Source organism: Neopsephotus bourkii, unplaced genomic scaffold, assembly GCF_033783945.1.
Source record: "Neopsephotus bourkii isolate Nb327-2 ecotype Australia unplaced genomic scaffold, CSIRO-AGI_Nbou_v1 NB_258, whole genome shotgun sequence".
In the NCBI taxonomy this organism is placed as follows: domain Eukaryota; kingdom Metazoa; phylum Chordata; class Aves; order Psittaciformes; family Psittacidae; genus Neopsephotus; species Neopsephotus bourkii.
This window is the reverse complement of record NW_026900767.1, coordinates 196,222-213,669: the sequence shown is the minus strand read 5'-3', so window position 1 is coordinate 213,669 and position 17,448 is coordinate 196,222. Positions and strand designations below refer to the sequence as shown.

The 17,448-nt window shown below is 48.1% G+C and overlaps 3 long non-coding RNA genes across 3 annotated transcripts; 2 read left to right on the top strand and 1 right to left on the bottom strand.

Moving 5' to 3' along the window:
- The first annotated feature begins 152 nt into the window (after positions 1 to 152).
- On the top strand, positions 153 to 2,484 carry LOC133208332 (uncharacterized). The gene is made up of 3 exons (XR_009724330.1): positions 153 to 301; positions 895 to 948; positions 1,650 to 2,484. It is a non-coding gene; the product is annotated as an uncharacterized LOC133208332 (long non-coding RNA).
- Positions 2,485 to 6,608: 4,124 nt separating this feature from the next.
- LOC133208331 (uncharacterized) lies at positions 6,609 to 8,410 on the top strand. The gene is made up of 2 exons (XR_009724329.1): positions 6,609 to 8,246; positions 8,342 to 8,410. It is a non-coding gene; the product is annotated as an uncharacterized LOC133208331 (long non-coding RNA).
- A 4,779-nt stretch (positions 8,411 to 13,189) lies between these two features.
- Positions 13,190 to 14,362, bottom strand: LOC133208328 (uncharacterized). The gene is made up of 3 exons (XR_009724328.1): positions 14,123 to 14,362; positions 13,850 to 14,024; positions 13,190 to 13,293 (listed from the first exon to the last, which is right to left on the bottom strand). It is a non-coding gene; the product is annotated as an uncharacterized LOC133208328 (long non-coding RNA).
- Positions 14,363 to 17,448: the final 3,086 nt, after the last annotated feature.

Below are 17,448 nucleotides of genomic sequence, written 5' to 3'. Positions count from 1 at the left end.
TGTTTGTCCTTTGAATGCTGTTTCAGACATTCAGCTTTAATTGTTTGTTTTTACGTCTTTCCCCTTCCTAATTTATTCAGGAGCTTTGTACATTGTTTGTATGCTCTATATCAGTTTTGGTTTAATTCAGCTGTATATGCATGGAAACAAGGTATATGTTAGAGGAATGCTACAAGTTATTCTTGTAGGCTGCATTTATTACATTGTTTTCCCACTCTTCTTCCACAGAATGACAATTGTGCTGTGTAAAGAACTGTCAACTTTCTCTAAAGAGTTTACTACATGCTTAACGGCTGCAGAGGTAAGAGTTCTTAGGAATGCATAGTTCTTAGGAATGAGATGTGGCTAGTTGATTACAGCCTTGAGATCTTCACCACAAAGTGCTTTTTGTGTTGGCACATTTATATATGCAATTTTTTTGCCTTGTGAACTGATCTTTTAGGTCAGTGTTTCCCAAATTGTGGCATCTGAATGTATGCTGAGCTTTTGAATGCCTTCTGCTGCATTCAGACTGGTGTGGGGGTGAGTGCAGAGGGGGAATGGGAGCTGACAGTACTAAGGAGACAGAAGTAAATGAGATTTGTGATCCTGGTGTGGCTTTTCCAAAACACTCAGGTGTTATTGAAGATAGTATCATTATCTCTCAATTCTCCAGCTGTCCACAGTACATTTAAAGACATAATGTGCATATTCATATATGGTTTGCGTTGGGCATATGTGGGTTGCTTTGTTCTTATTTGCATGCTACAAGGCAGGTCCTCTGCAGCTTGCAACTTAGCTTTCCTAGAGTCAGGGGAGCAGTGGTGATTAAGCCTACCGAGGATTTAGCTTTATCTTGCTTGAAGAAATGTGATCAAATTTCCAATCAGGATAATATATGTTTGATCTCTGCAGGTCAAAGAGAAAGCAGATGTGCTTAATCCCTTAATCACTGGAGTGTTTTTGGAGGTCAGTTATGCTAAAGTTAAAAAGTTAAGTAATACTTAAAAAAATAGATATGCTGTTTTTTCCACTTTGGTATCCTTATGTGTGCCAAGCCTCATGGTCCAAGATTCTGCTTCCTTATCACTTGAAAGTTCTAATAAATGTCTGTAGATTTGCTCAAGAGATGAGTTACATAGTGAAAAGTGAGCCTGGCAGTTATGATGAGTCAGAAAACACATACTACATCCAGCAGTCTGGTTTTCCACAACTGAGGTGTCCGAAGTCAAACCTTAGACAAGCTCAGAAATAAACATGCAAGAGTCCCACACTTCCTATCTGTTAAATTGGTTCTCAGAGCTTGTAAACTGAGGTGTGGTAGGAAATGGGTGTTTCCTGTTGGTGTGTTATGCCTTCCTGCCACAGCATTCTTATGCCTCACTTTGAAATGGATTCTTCTCATCTGTTCTTGAAAACAGTGTCCTACATTTGGATTGCACTTGATTTTGTTTGACAGTTTTGAAGCCAGTTGATTTTTTGCCTAGTGGCATAAAACTTCTCAAAAACTTAATGCTAAATTGTTTTCTAAAATGAAGCCTTAAAAATCCAACAAGCACAAGGCTTCTGTTACGTGCATTAATCAATGCTGTTTGAAATGAGTGTTTGGTTAGGAAAGCTGATTGGTAGCATAATTATTCATGTGTGTATTTTGATTTTTGTTTTCGTAGGCTTCAAACAGTGCTTCATATATCCAAGATGCCTTCCAGCTCTTGCTGCCTGTACTTCAGATCTCTCTTATTGAGGCTAGAACGGAACTATCACAGTAATAAAAACCCTTCTAATTAAGAACTTTTTGACCTTCCCACTTCATAGTTTCCATGCTGGAGAGTGATGTAATGGCTCTTATTAAAGGGAAAAAGATTAACTCTGATCGCTGCTGCTGTAAGAACCATGATTAAATGCAGCCTGGCAATGACAGCTTCTACAGCACTGAGAGATGTGATTAGTATAGTCCAGGTTGGTGGGCAGTGTGACAGACTTAAGTGCAGACTGCTTCTCTGTTTCCACGGACTGACTATATCTTCTCACTGAAATCCCTCTGCTGTATCTGTTAACAAGCCCTTTGTCTTCACAGTCCAGAGAGCTTCTCCCAGTGCTGGAGAGAAGAGTAGCAGCTGGCTAGTTAAAGAGTTAGCTAAAATCATGGTGTGATTTTTAAGTCAGAGAGACATAATTAGGCTCCTGATAGCTCTGCATTGGTGTTGAACTGAATATTGGATAGGAGGTGCAAGACAAGGCAAATATTTATGAACCTTGCAGTTCCTAGGCTGGAAAGAATAGAGCTGGAAGGAGAGGATTCCTTATCAAGCTCTTGCTGCTGCTGAGAAGCCCTGGTTGCCTGAAGATGTCTGCTAATGACTCAGGGATGTGGGACTGGGACTGTCACTAGGGTTCTGTTCTCTTGCAGAGTGCTTGCTTCAGCATGACCTGGGAAAATGCTGATCTGGCCCTAAGAATATGGGTATTTTGCTTTATAGCAATAAATGAACTGGCTAAAAGAGATTGACTCGTGTTTGGGCAATTTAATGAGAGAATTTAGCAGGAGGATTCCACTTCCTCAGTGTCGCTTCACATGTCAGCCACAGACAACTCAGATGCTGCTTGTCTCCTCTTTCTGTATAAAAACACTACAATGCAATGCTCCTTCTTCTTGGAAGGTATATTAAAGTAGGGGGAGAGGAAGCAGTTTAATTCTGTTAGCAGGAGTCCTAATTTGTCTCAGAAGCTTCATGTATGGTATCTGTTTCTTTGTGCTCTGAAAATTCCCTGCTTTGTTCCTTTCTGCAATGCTTATCTTTTGAGCCTGCCCACTGGGAGGGAACAACCTCTGTTGGAATCACAAGAGCAGAAATGCACAGCTAAAATGGAACTTGAAGAAGTCCAGAATAGCTAACCAGAGGTGACCAAATGTCACACCTGCCTCTGTACTGGCTCATTGGTGACGATGATGGTCAAATCCTGTTTGGAAAATCCTCTGGGTTTTAGCAGGTCTTGCACATTTCAGCTGTACTGAAGGCTTAACATTCCTCTATTTGTGCAGTAGAGAAGTGTTCTTATTATTAGAATACCTTTTGGATAATGCTCCTCTGATTTATATATATATATAGGAAAAGCCTTGCCTTAGTCATGGGTAGACCAATTAGATCTCTAAAGGGAGACCTGTGTTTTTTTTGCATCTTAAAGGCAACTAAACTTGAAAGGAGAATGTCTGGTGTAAAAAAAACCTGCACTACTATGAATTCTGTATTATTTTTTTCTTGGTTTGGTTGATAGCATTATTAAAAGAAGGATTTCTTTTGACAGCCATTTCAGTGAAAAGCTACTGAGGTAGCAGTGGGTATGAACACAATGAGAAGCAAGAATGGTGGGTTTTTTCTTCTAGCCCTGGCTGTGGTTTGTGGGGCAAGGCTGGGACAGCTGAGGCCTTTCTCATGGATTTTTCTCATTGCTTTTCTCTAGCTTTCCCAGAGCAGAAAGGACTCTGAACCCAGGCTGGGCAGTGAGGGCTCCTACAGCTGAGCTCCCAGTTCCTGCACCAGTACAAAATGGTAGCTTTGCTCCTGCTAAAAAGCCAAAATGTACAGAAATGGCAGAGGAGAAGAAATAAAGATAAGGGGGGGTTATGGCACAGCAGCTGCTTTTCTTGCAGATACATTCTACTGACCTTCAGTGCTTTAGTGGAGTTTAATAATTACAGGAAATGAAGTGATTTGTTTTGAAGATGCAGACAGTAATTCTTCCTTTGCCCACCTGGATTTTGTTACAGCAGCCAGTAATCAAATGTGCACCAGCTTCACTGGTGTGCCAGTGCAAGGACTGCAATGGACAGCCAACTAAAACAAGACCCACAGTTGCTGAAATCTTCCTACCCAAAGGGTTCATCAGAATTCAGCATCCAACTGTCTGGAGGTCTTACTGCTTGGCCTTGCCTTGTGCATGAACCTAATGAGAGCTGGCAGTAGTTTGAGCACTTGTGGTAGTGTTTGGGGAGGTAAGAGGTGGCTGAGAATAGAGAAGAGTTAGCTACGATGCTGGCAGAGAAGAGAGGGGGATAAGAGAAAAAAGCTTTCCACAATTACTTTCTTTCCTTGGGAGAGATTGTTATTTGCAGCTGTAAAAGCTGCTTCCTGGCAGCTGCTGTGGAAAGGTTTAAAACATAAGAAAGGCTTGGCCCTCCCGCTGGGCTCTGGGATATGCTCCCAGCCCTTTTCCAGCCGGCTTTCCAGGGACTCCCTTTCATTATTAAAACACACACGTTCGGTAGCAGCAAAACCTCTGACACAGGCGGGATGAGCAGTTGTTGTCATTTGAAAGAAGCAGCAGCTACATTGCCACTGGTGGCACCACCAAGGGGACAGCATGTCCCATGTTGCCTACAGCACAAATTAAATGCCCTGACTCAGAGGTAGGAAGGGGAAAATTTGTGGCAGGAGGAGGCATTTCTTTCCCAGGTTGTGGACACTGGATCCTAAATAAACAGTGGTCTACGATGACGGGATTTAAGCAGAGATTGGTCTCTGTAGCTGAAGATGTAAGTGCACAGAAATAGAAGCTGTAAGTGCTCGGTACTGTCCTAATTGATGTTTTCCGTGAGTCCCTCAAATCTCTGCACTGTGACAGCAGCTCAAAGGTGGCTGTACACTGGTGTTTTGGGTCACCCTGCTGCAGGGTGAGAGCAGAACCTGCATAGTCTGTGGGCTGGGACCTGGATGTGGCTGCAGGTTCCACACTCTGCTCTCCTCCTGGGTGGTGGCAGCCACCCCTATGCTGTAAGGTTGAGTGTGGTATTTGTAAGGGAGGATCCTCCTAAGGTGGCAGGGCTGGATGCCATCAGGTCACAACACCACACAGCCTCCCTGGATCCAAACAGGGTCCCACACTATGCTCCCTGTGCACATCTCTGCCAGGTTTCTGCACTGTACCCCAGGCTGTGTCAATCTGGTGGCTTCATCCTGCCAGGACAGGCAGGATTGCTGCCATGGTTTACCCTAAAACTGGCTGCGAGGAGTTCCCAAAGCGATTTGTATGTGAGCTGAAGCATCTCTGCTCTGAAGTACCACAGCTATTGACTGTAAAATTGGCAGCAACGGGGACTCTGCCACCCGTTTTGCTGAGCTGCTCCAGGGTTTACCCACCCTTGCTGTTAAAACACATCCCTTAGTTCTGATCTAAACCCGCTGAGGGGAGTTTTGATTTTAATTTAGGGCTCCAGTGGAGGAGGCCTGGGGCAGACATGGTTGGTTTTTAGGACAAGTGACTTCTGTACAGCTGCCTGCTCCCTGCATTGAATTACCCAGGGTTAGTCTCACTCGGTGGGAGGGGCTCCTTGTGTATTGCAATTACTGTAAATTAAAGTCAAATGACTGCGGGAGCAAATCTGTTGTGGAGTTGAAGGTTTTAAATGGGGCAAATCTTGCGGGAGAGGTAATACCTTTTATTAGGTGGAGAAAACAAATTAGCTTTCAGGTACACAAGCCCTTCTTGACATTATTGTTACTGTTATTATCCCATATTGGTGCTATTAGAAACGAGGGCATTGCATTAGAGGGGAAGCACATTATGCAAGTGTTTAGACCTACTGGTAACTGCTCTCTGCTGACAGGTATTTGCTTAATGATATGTTGGAGTGAAAGCCAGCAGCAAGGACATGCATCAGAGGGAGCTGGGAATACTGAGTTCTGCCTGGCCTGGCCTTGCCAGGACGTCTTGGAGCTGCCTGACACCTCTCATCAGGAGTGGAGTCATGACCTGCTGGAGGATCCTCTCACTGTGGTTTTAAGGGTGCCCCAAATCCCCTTTTCTCTATTTCCACTAGGGTCCTGACCATAGCACATTCCCAGACTGTGAATGCTCCATCCCTGGTGGTGTTCAAGGCTAGGTTGGACGGAGCCTTGGATGACATGGTTTAGTGAGAGGTGTCCCTGCCCATGGCAGGGGGGTTGGAACTAGATGATCTTGAGGTCCTTTCCAACCCTAACTATTCCATGATTCTATGAGTGCTCCTCAATCCCAGGACTGGTTCCTATGGATGTCTGCAGCCTCCAGAGCTGCCCTGGCTTGCTTGCAAAGGGTCTTTCTGCTCCTGCCCATGCTGGAGGCAATGCCTCTTGCAGGTATGCATGGGACTGGTCATGTTCCCAGTGTCATGTGCTGTCCGTGGCAGAGCCAGTTTTTCTGCTCGCAAAATGGGACTGGGGAGGAGACCGCAACACTCAAATACCCAGATCCCTGGTAGCTGCCAGCCAGGCATCCGGGAGGCTGCTTGTCTTCATCAGCTCCAGGTAAGCCGCTTCCCTGTCTCCCTCCTGTCATTGAGGGGGTTTAGAGACTCACATACCACCTCCACAGGCTGAGGAAGCAGAGCAGGAGGGCAGGGTGAAGCAGAAGGTGCAGCAGGTACATCACTGGGACAGCTCATGCTCAGTGTGGTCTTGGGGACAGCAATTAGCCATCATGCTTGAGGGAAGGATTTTGGTTCCCTGGGTGAAACGGGAGCAGGCACTGTGACCTGTAAGCCCATTGTACTGGTGGGGTAAGGCCATCCAGGCTACTGTATCTGGTGGGGTATGAATACACAGATAGGCAGTGGTCTGATCCATGTGATCCTCATGCTTTGGTCAGCCATGGAGGACAATCACAGCTTGTCAGTGAGAACCATGGAGCTATGGGCTGGGGTTTGCTGGTTTGCCTGCCTGGGCTCTTAAGGAACCAGCTCATAAGGGGCAGGGAAACTTGGCTGCCCAAAATGTTGCATGGCCAAGGAGCTGGCAAAACTGGATTTGCTGGTTTGGGATGAGGATAAAGCCAAGCGTTTGCAGCTGTCATCTGGGCCATGGATTGTGGTGGGGGCTGCAAAGGATGCTGGAGACGTCCCCTCAGGTGGGAGCACAGGGGAGCCCTAGTGCCAAGCTTGGGGTCCACCTCCGTGTACCTCTGTTCACCTTGTGCCTTTCCTACCTGCTCAGACCTAAGCAGCGAAGGCACAAGGCAGAGGCATACCCCATGGGTTTAGGTCTGAACACACACTGAGGAAGCTGTGGAGCAGCTTTGGTGAGCAGGACCAGAGAGAGCTCAGGGTATCAGCTACACCTCCTGCATCTTCCCAGGGGCTGCCTTTTCTTTTGTTAATGTTTGATTATTTTTAACGATTTAAGATTAAAATGTAATTATTTTCAATCAGTAGTTACACTTCTTAATTACAAAGATGAATTAGATTACTGTTTGTTATTAATTAGATTTTAACTTTGCACTGATTCTGCCTTTTATCAGTCACTTCCCATACTCCTCCTCTCCCCATCCAACCTATCTCTCCCCCTATGCTTCCTCAAACCCCACTGCTTCCCACTGCCCTGCAGGGGAAACTTGTCTAGAAAATACAAATCAATGTTATCTGCTCTTTTAAAAGCCCAAATACCAACCAGATGATGCAATTTTTGGCCAAAAAACCATGAAAAGAAACCATTAATATTCTGCCTCCATCAATGGCTGGAACAGAAACTTTCCCTATTACCTGCTGCGGCATGGGAACAATCCCACTCTTCCCTATGTGCAGAAGGGATCTGGTCCCTCACCCCTGCTGCATTCCCTTTGCTTTAGTTTGCTTTTTGTGGACAAGGCGATTTCCTGGGCTTTGTTTGGTCCTTCTGTTTTTAAAGCAATCTTCTTTCTCTCCTTTCCATCTATCACCCTTCAGGCACCTCATCAATGCTTGCTGCTGCTCTCAGCTTTCCTGCTCGCTGCTGTCTCTATCTCCCTTCTCTCATCACTGTGTCCCTGAGGGAGGTCTCCTTTCTACCGGGGCTTCCTGGGACCCCAACCCCTGCTGTCTATTGACTCATCCCCCTTTAATTTGAAGTGGTGCTGTAATGTGCACCTACTCCCAGGGGTTAAAGTGTGCTTCGTGCACATTTGCCCTGAGATTTCTTGGTCTGCCTCTGTCATCCTCCCTTTGCTGCTTCCCTGGGCAGTGGGCAGTGGGTGTTGCTTGGTTGGGCACAAGTTGTGGTCCTGTTTGATGGGTTTTCTTGTGGAGGTCACAGACTGCTTTTACCCCTTTTCCTGCTGTTTCAGGGGGTAGAAAGTGCACAGGGCCTCTTCTGAGATGGAGAAGAGAAAATCAAATGGTGGGATCCAGGGAGATGTTTTCATCCCTGAAAAGCTCCCCTTACTCCTGTTGCTCCTGCAGGGTCTCTCTGTGCTGTAGGTGTGACAGTGTCGTGCCCCAGAGCTCTTTGGCTTCGTTGAAATGTCAACAATCCTGAAATGTGAGTGTCTGGTGTGAAACCAGTGGGACCGGTGGGGTTTGTGTGTGCTGGATGCTTCACGCTGGCAATGAACCTCCCTCTGTGCTCTCTTGTAGGGTTTGGACGGGAAGATAAGGACAAAGAGGAGAAGGAAAAGGGCAAGGAAACAGAGAAGGGAGAAGAGGGAGAAAAAGAGAAGGACAAGAAGGTAAGAGGCAAAGGTAGGGGAATGGTGGAGCTTTCTGCTCATCAGCTATTGAACCATTTGCCAGAGGCTTTCCAGCCAAAAGTCCCCAGTGTGGTGCTAGGGTCAGCCCAGCACAACTCAAACCATCTTAAGCTGGGGGTTTGTGTCTCAGGGAGCAGGCAGCTATGGAGTAGGGCCACCTCTATAGGTGAGCACAATGCAGTGGGGACGTGAATGGTGCAGAGCTCTCAGGTTGCCACCAAGCCCTGTGGAGAAGGATGCTTGGCACAGGCAGCAGCCAGGGTTTGCAGGGTGCTGGAAAGTACCAGCCCCACCAGATTTACCTCCTGACTGTGAAGGGAAGCACTGTCTGACCCATGGCAGCACCACGCCTCTGGTAGATGGAGCTGTGTCTTAGCATGGCTTGTCCACCAAGAGACAGCTCTCTCTTTGGTCCCAATATTCCTAGTTAGTACCCTCTCCTTTTCCTCCTATTTCAACTGCTTTGGACAGTGATGTCTGCACTGCACACACCATCTAATCCTTGCTCTTGGCTCTGCAGATCTTTTTGGGGCCCTGGGTACATGTGGTTCCATAGCAGCACCATTGATGCAAAGCCAGGCTCTAGATACTCACAAGACCAGCCATGTCCCTGACTCAAGGCTCCAGCACCAACACCAAACGGGGTGCCAGGGTCCCTGGTGATGCTTGTCCTTTTCTCCTAGCCCCTGCAGGCAGATGGGGGTGAGGACAGGAGCAGCAGCAGCAGCTCTGATAACAGCTTGGAAGAGGTAACCACACCACCAGCTCTGTGCTGGGACCTGCCTGCCCTTCTACACACCAGCCCTGTGGGGTTTGCACCTACAACCTTCTCTGTGGGTGCTACCGAATACCTAGCTGTGCTAGGGGATGATACATGAAACACCCAGCACCCTCCTCACGTGCTGTTCCTTTTCCTTTTGTTCCTGCCCCAGGCCCATGGAAGCAACAAGGATGATGAGAAGGAAGACAAGGACTAGCCTTTCCATGCTGGATCAGCAGTGCATGCCCTGGGCACACCAAGGAGGTGTGAATGTGAACAGCAGCATGTGCTGGATGGGGCCTGGGCCTCTTTTAGCCAAATAAAGGTGTTTGCAGGCTGCAAAGGGCACTGCTATTTATTCTTCCAGCCACACTGCCTATCCAGTGCTGCGTGTCCTTCCTGAGAGGGAAACAGCCAAGGAAAGGAGGTGGGATCTGTGTGAGCAGGGTTTGTTCAAGACTATTAAAGAGTGTGGAGAGAAATCCAGGGCTCTGGCTGCCTGGCTCTGCATAGTCCCCTAAATCATGTAGTATCACTCTCCTCCCTGTCCCTTCCATGCTGCTTGGTATGGGATGGAGCAGCCCGAGTGGGGACAGATGGGCTGCACAAGTGGTTGCAGAGCCCTGGGGCTGAGCTGATACAACTGACTGTGATTTCACATTCATCAAAACCATACGAACAGCAGTTTTAGGCGAACAAAACCCAAGAGCATCCTCTCTTTCCGCAGAGCTGCCCCAGCACCCAGCGTGTGCACAGCCCAACCAGGGCAGAAACCGGGAAAAAAAGGAGGAAAACATAGGGATAAATGATGTGGCACCGCCATCTACAGGGACTGGGACGTGTGGCAGCGGGGCTGGGTTTCATAACCGCTCCGCTGTGCTCTAGGGCTCCCCGAAGTCTCCCCATCAACCAAGAACTTCAACGCAAACCTGAGAACAAGCTCTCCCCTCTGCACCACTGCCTTGATTGGTTTTCTTTAAGGAGTCTATTTTTAAGGGTAGGCTCCTGAGTAATGCACATTTCAGACCAACTCGAGTTTAAGAGCCAACGCTGTGGAGGATTTAACTTGAAACCACAGAGCATGGCTTTAGATGTTGTTTTCATGGAACAAATACAGCTGGCTCTTGTATAATCACAAAAACCAGCAGGAAAGATGCAGAGGAATGTTGTCTTAACTGTCTGGCACAAAGATTAAAGGAAAAACACGAAGATGGGAAAAACAAACATCCCCGAAAGCTAAACTGGGTTTCAATGCGCTGGTTTGGCTTCAGCAGGGAAAGGCTGAGTCCAAGTGCCTTATTGCTCCACAAACAAGGGTGCCTAATGTAAAATAACCCCATACAGGGTTATTTTACATATACTAGTTTCCTCTTTGTGCAAGTACACAGGATTCTTGCACAAGACACAACCTACTTCCAAATAGTGTATGGGGTTGCGGCATTTTACAGTCCCCTCAGGCCACGCTCCCATAGGATGGAAGTCTCTTGGAAGAATGTCTGGACACGAAACCGGAGGCCCTGCCTTTGCTTTTTAAGTTAAAGGTTGGAAACTGTTCAAACACGCTGTGCCAGACTCTGTTTTCTGAGGTCAAGCAGGCCTGTAGATGTTCAGTTGGAGCTGCTAGGTGTTGCATCTGATCGGAGTGAGACTTCACTTTTCAGCTGACAACAGGCTAAAACCTTAACAGTGTCCTCTGTACCTTGTACCTCAGCTCCCAAAGTGGCTGAAGGGCAAAAGGCTGTCTGCAGCTGGCTCAACCAATGTCACCTCACCCTGCACCAAATCTCAGCATCTTTATGGCCTCAGCACCAGCGCTGGGTGCACCCCACACTGCTGGGCCAACTAAAGCTCTTCTGGTTGCTGTTTATGTTTTATGGTCCATGCTTCAGGCCACTGTGCTAAGCACATACGTGTGCAGCCGGATCCCTGTGGCACAAGAGACGTTCTGTCCTACCTTCATTACCTCATCCTCACATAGCTTGCTCCCCTCTGCACCCGTGTGATGCCTTGACTTGAAGTGCTCAAGGCTCCCCAGAAAGCTGTGGGGGCGAAAGCCACTTCTGGTGTTCCCAAGTCCTCATTGTGTTGCTGCCCTGGCTTGACACCAGGTGACGTGAATGAGTATCCAGCACAACTATTGGTGCCAGCCATGTGGATTAGGACTCTAAAAACACAGTGGAGGAGGCAAAAAGTAAAAGTGGAATGTTTGGCTTTTGGGGATGCTGAGAACCCTCGGCCACAGGGGGACAGTGCCTGTCCTGCAGGACGTGTCCACCAGCATGACCTCAGTGTGCCAAGACAGCTGTTTGCCCACAGACGTGACAGCCAACAGCTTCCTAAGCACTGTTGAGCATGAGGTCTGCCTTCATTGGGGCATTGAACCACCCCATTTGCCTGAAGCACCTGCAAGGTTCAGTCTGGGGCTCCTTGGGGCTGCTGTGCCTTGAGCTGGCTGGGAGCAGAGAGAGGACAGAGCCGTGCTGAACACCCATTGTGTCAGGCTCTGGAGGGGTGGAGTAGGAAAAGAGGACCAGCAAGAGAAACTGGCAGCGGTGGAGTTACTTAAGTCTTGTTTACATGCAATTGTTCCTCTTTATATAATAACCTCGGCTGGTCCTGCTCACAGCATCAGTACCTGCAGGAGCCCTGCATGGCATGTCTGGGGCCTCATGGCAGCAGACATGCTAGTAGAGCTTAAATGTAGAGGAAGGATTGCTTTCCAAACCATTTCATGAAGAGGTGCCCCAAATAGAGGCATTTTTTTCTATAAATGTCAACAATTTCAGAACAGAAAGGTTGGACCTTTATTTTTGCAATGGTTTTTTCATCTTGCATCTAGAGGCTTTATTATGTAAAGAGTCCTATTAGGGAAACAAGCCTCACTAAGGTAGAGATAAAAAGGAAATCTTTCCTCTGTTCCCAAGAGGCCTTCTTCATGGAAAATTTTAAGCTGCTTTTTCATTCCACTAAGAAATGGAAACAGAAATCCTGACTTTCCCAGACAAGCTGATTCCTGCAGCCCTGCTTATGATCCACTAATCTCTGCAGAGAGCCAGGCAGAGGGTTCCTATGAAATGACTCTTCTATTTTTGTGCTGAATAATAAGAAAATCGAAAACCAAAGGGAACTTGAGTCTTGCAAGTGAAGGGTGTGTTGGGAGAATAAATCCTTGTTTCTGCCCCTGCTTCCTGCAGAGCACTCACACTTGCTCTTCTCTGTGCTGCATCTTCCTACAACCTGTCCCTTCCTTCTGAAAACCTGTAAATAAAGACTTTCTGCTATGTTAATTCACAGCTAAAAGTCTCAGTCACTGAACTGCCTGGGATTCATTCACATTAAAATGACTCTCAGGATACACAACTTCCACAACACCCTTCTCTCTCCTGCAAACCTTTCCAGGACTCCTGCATTTGCTCTTTCGGAAGAGCAGAGCGGGCTCTTTACTCTCCAAACGTCCCATTCCTAAAATCCGCACAGAAATGGTGCCAGGCTTCCTGCCAAGGAAAACCTGCAGTGTGCTCTGGCAGATCCACTGGGACAGGTTTCTGGGTGACAGTTCTGCTGAGCACAAACAGCTTGACCTCTTTAGAAGCCGTGACGTCTGTGCGTTATGAAAGGGTGCGCTGGGGCAATGACTCACTCACCCAAACACATTCACCTGCTGTCCAAAGTGCAGCGAGAGGTGGAGGAGAAACAACCCATGAAAGGAGAAAGGCACAGACAGAAGTACTCCTCTGCACCTCGAACAGGGAGCTCTGCCCAGGCCACCGCTGCTGCAGCCAGCCAAGGAGCCCACAGGCAGATATATGTAGATCCATAGAATGGTCAGGGTTGAATGGAACCTTAGTTGTGGTTCCTTCCAGCCACAATTATGAGGCACAGCCCTGCTCATCCTGCCTGAAATCAGCCCAGTGCAGGGCTTCACACTGGCTGGCTGTGGGGAAAGGGAGCATTGCTCCCCAAGTGTCCTTCATGGTCAGATATGGGTCTTAGCTGGGATCTGAGCCATTGGTTTTGCAAGATGTCCTCATGAAGAAGAACACTGAATTGTCAGGCTGGTGGTGGTGGAGATTCTGGAGCTGAAGGAATGAAGACCAGGTCAGTGGAAAGTGGTCACAAAAAGCCCATCTGGAAAAACATCTGTACAGGAGCCAACACCAAAGGCAGAGAGCAGGGGAAAGATCTGCAGCCACCAAAGCAATGTGGTCAGGGCAAGCATTCACCCAGCAGATCATGGTCACTGGGGAAGGGAGCACTCATGGAGCAGATGCTCAGCTGCAGGACCTCACCATGCCCGTACTTCCCTGCATCCAGACAACCCCGCTAGCACCAGCAGATTTGCTCCATGAAGTAGAGCCACACTTCTCCAACAGCTACCACCCTCCTGGGACCCACTGTGGTGTGAGATGAGTGGGACAAGCTGGACCTGACCTGCCCATGGCAGGATAGAGGCATCGCTACAGAGCAGCTTTTGCCATCTGCAGAGCTCACCCACTGCCACTTGTAGCCTCCTTTGGCAAAGTGAAAAGGCAGCGCTGGGTCCCCGCCAGCCCTGCTGGCATCTCCCTCGGATGGGTGGGAGCTCAACAGGAAAAGGAAGAAAAGGAAGGAATGAGGGAGGTGGCACGCACTCACTTCTTGCTGTGCCAAGGAGCCAAGGCCACATGGGCTGGTGAATGAGCAGGGCAGGGCAGCCTGGTGAGTCCCTGCGCTGCAGTGAGGTGTCACCACAGCATCACCCCTGGACACGCGTCCCAGGTCAGGCATGTGGCACCCAGCAGCTTACGAAGCTGGTGGCTTTTGTCTGACCCTGTAGTGATGATGGGTTATACGTCGGCTCTTATTCCACAAGATGAATCTAGTGATGTGACCTGACCCACAAGACAACAGCTCCCTAGGGACACCAACCCTCTAGGAAGCGGTGGAGCTTGCTGCAGTGTAGAGGTGGAGTTATGTCTTCAGAGTGGACTCCTTAAGGCTTTTCCTCCCCTAATCACTTGGTTATATTATCCATGTCCTTATGGACCCTTGGATTAGATGGTGCTGAACAAGCTGTGCTGACTTTGGGCCCCTCCATGGAATCCCCTGCAGATGGGGGATCTTCAGCTGCCCTTGAAACACAAATAAAACAATTGCAAAGCATCAAGGCAAGCATATATGCTATATGCTATGCTATAGCACCCTGCATCACAGTCCAGGGTCTTGTCACCTATCCTAGGGATTCCCCCTGGATAATGGGGACAATTTTGACCTTGCTTTTAGCTGTTCTCCCATCTCATGGGTACGTGGCTTGTACATGACCACCCACGGAAAAAGACATCTCCATGCATTCTGTGTGGGACTTGCTTCCAAGACCGAGTGTTCATGTTCTGCCAAACTCTTTGCCAAGATGTTTCGCTCAAGAGAGTCAAATGAGCCAGATACGGATCTGGGCTGTCCCACGGTGACTCTCCAGTTTCCAGGAGTTCAGGCATCAACCCAGTTACATGAACATGAGAGAACATTACATCGCAGCTCTGTGTCCTGCCAGTGCACGTGGTAGTCAACTCATTTCTCTAGGAATGATGATGATGCCCCAGGCAAAGCCTGCATGACTCAGAAGGGAAAATATTAAAGTTTTCTTTAAAGCAAAATATTAACATTTTCTTTAATTCCCCAACCCTGTTTACATCTGATCCCCCTTCCTGAGGGAGTCAGGGCCTCTCTGAGCTGTCAAGCAGCAGTTTCAGGACGCAGGAACCATACCTTGTAATTTGTATGATTGCTCCCTTCCCCACACCTAGTCAGCACAGCACAGACATTGAATACCAAACACCAAGGAGCAGCGTGGCAATCTGCTTGCCTCTGCCCCAGAGAAAACCAGGTATGGAGCAGCTCCCCTTATTGCATAGAGACCTGTAAGAAACAATGCTTGTTATAAAAGGCAAGCTGTGAGTCCAGATGAAGTGTCTCCCACACCACCTGCTTCCACTTCCTTTTGCTTCACTCCCAGCACTGGCTTTGAACCATGTGTGGCAAAGAGAAACGAGGTCGTTGAATAACATCCTGGATCTAGAAATACCATGATGCAAAGAAAGCAAAAATTGCAGGAAGCTGATGTGTTTGTTGACAGGCTGGGAGGGGTATGATGCAAATCACTCTCTGCATGCTATTTGCACGTACTGAGATGTAAAAATAGTTCCCTACACCAACTCTGGAGGCTTGCAGGCAAGCAGCAAAAAGTTGATGTAAACCACATGGGCACGAGTGGGTCTGAACAGGGGCTGAGGCTGGATTTGACCTTGGCTCTTTGCCTGGTCACCAGGAGGCTGCACTGGCTCTTACACAATCATGACAGCATCAGCCCTGAGGGGCCCTTGCTGATGTGGGATCCCCATGTGGGATGCCAACATTTTCCTCCTGCAGCTGTCTTTGAAACAGGAAAACTTGTTTTACCTCTGTGCAACAGGACTTTCAGGTCTGAGGGTGACAGGCTCATCCTGGCAGGAGGCTGCTGTGCAGAGCGGGTATAGCTGTGTGCAAAAGCAGTCATGACATTCAGGGTGTAATCTGCTGTTCAGCAAGCACTTGTGGTGCCTTTGGAGACACCCTAAGGAGCACGCAGGAATCTCTGGCCATAAAAAGGGCACCACTGGGAAGGTGTTGTCACCTTTGAGCCACTCCTTAATCCCCAATGTGTCAAAATCAAATGTCAGTGCCTGCAACAGATTTACGCACTAACCAGCCTGTGTGAATCCCCTATCCCCATGTTGTGCTGTCACCAGCTTGGACCACATTAATGAGGTGCACAAATGGTGCCTGTGGCTGGGAGACAGAGGAGCTGGTTTCCCTTGCAGTGACACCTGAACTCCTCACTCTGCATTGACCTGGGCTGTTTCCCACCTTTAAAGTGGAAATAAATTATATAAACTAAATCCTATGGTGCTTTGCAAATAGCTCTGAGCACAGTGTGATCTGTTCTGTGTTACACAAGGCATGGAGTCCTCATCTGGCCCGCAGAAGGGTTAGCACTCAGCATTTAAAGCTGTATGTTTGTTGCAGCTATGTACTGAGTCAGCACAAACACAGCAGTGACAAGAGAAAGCAGCCAGAGTTCAGAACTAGCTCAGCTCTGAGTGGAATGAAGAAAACAAATTGTTCTTGCCCTGGTGCTAATGAAGCCTGGTTTTCAATGGACGTGTGTGTCCTGGTTGGTTGATTTCTAACACATTATGCAAAGGCAGCACATCCTCCTCACTGCTTACGAGGCGCTGGAGAGCCCACACACGTGAGGATGGTTATGGAGTGAATCAGGAGGTGGGGAAACAACCAAAGCAGGTCCCAGGGAACAGCGCGGTGTCTGCTGGAGTGATGGAAGGTGCTTTGCTTTTCACCTGACCCTGGCTGCTCCCACCCTGAGCCGCACAAACAGGTTATAGGAGCACTTTTCAAGTGCATCACTGCGAAGTTGGCCACAGAACTTAAAATCAGCCTTATTTCACAGCTCAGGAGCCATGAATGTGTCCTTGAGGGGAACTCTAGAGGTGAGATGGGTGAGGGCTCCCTGGTGGCAATCTTTTGTTTTAGTGAATAGTCAGGTTTTGGTGGAAAAACCAGCCATGGTGAGAACTAAACCATGGAGGGACGGTGTCTGATGTGAATGAGCCTTGCTCATCTGAGAAATGCCCATGGGACAGCTGCTGGGGACAGTGATGTGGTAGGTCCCTCTGGGAGGGCAACCAAAGACTGATCCTGCAATGGGGAACATGGAAAATGTTCCCCATGGGGTAGAGTCCCCGACAGCCCCACAAAGCTCCTGGGCAACCAGTGTCCTTAATGCCACACTCAGGAGGTGTTCCGGGCTGTGCTGCTAAATATTGCCTGAGAATTCTCCAGTATGAAGGAGAGATAACGGAGGAATACATAAAACCTTCCAAGCCTACACAAACTACTTCACTGTTGAGCTTTTAACACCAGTCATAAGCTGTTTAATGTAATTACAGTAGATTTTGAAACAAAACCTGCTCTACAGCCTAAACCTTCACCAGCCACTCCCTTAGTGAGGCACAGGTTTCACCAGCACTTATGTCCCACTAGTTATCTCCCTCCCAGAGCATCCCTTCCAGCGTGTACACAGGTTCCATTTATTTTTGGAGGCAAACAAAGAGCCCTTGTGTAATGTGCATCATTCTTATATAAAGTCTGATCTACTAAGCTCTGGAGTTGTCAGATTTCAGCTTGTGTTCCCAGCATCT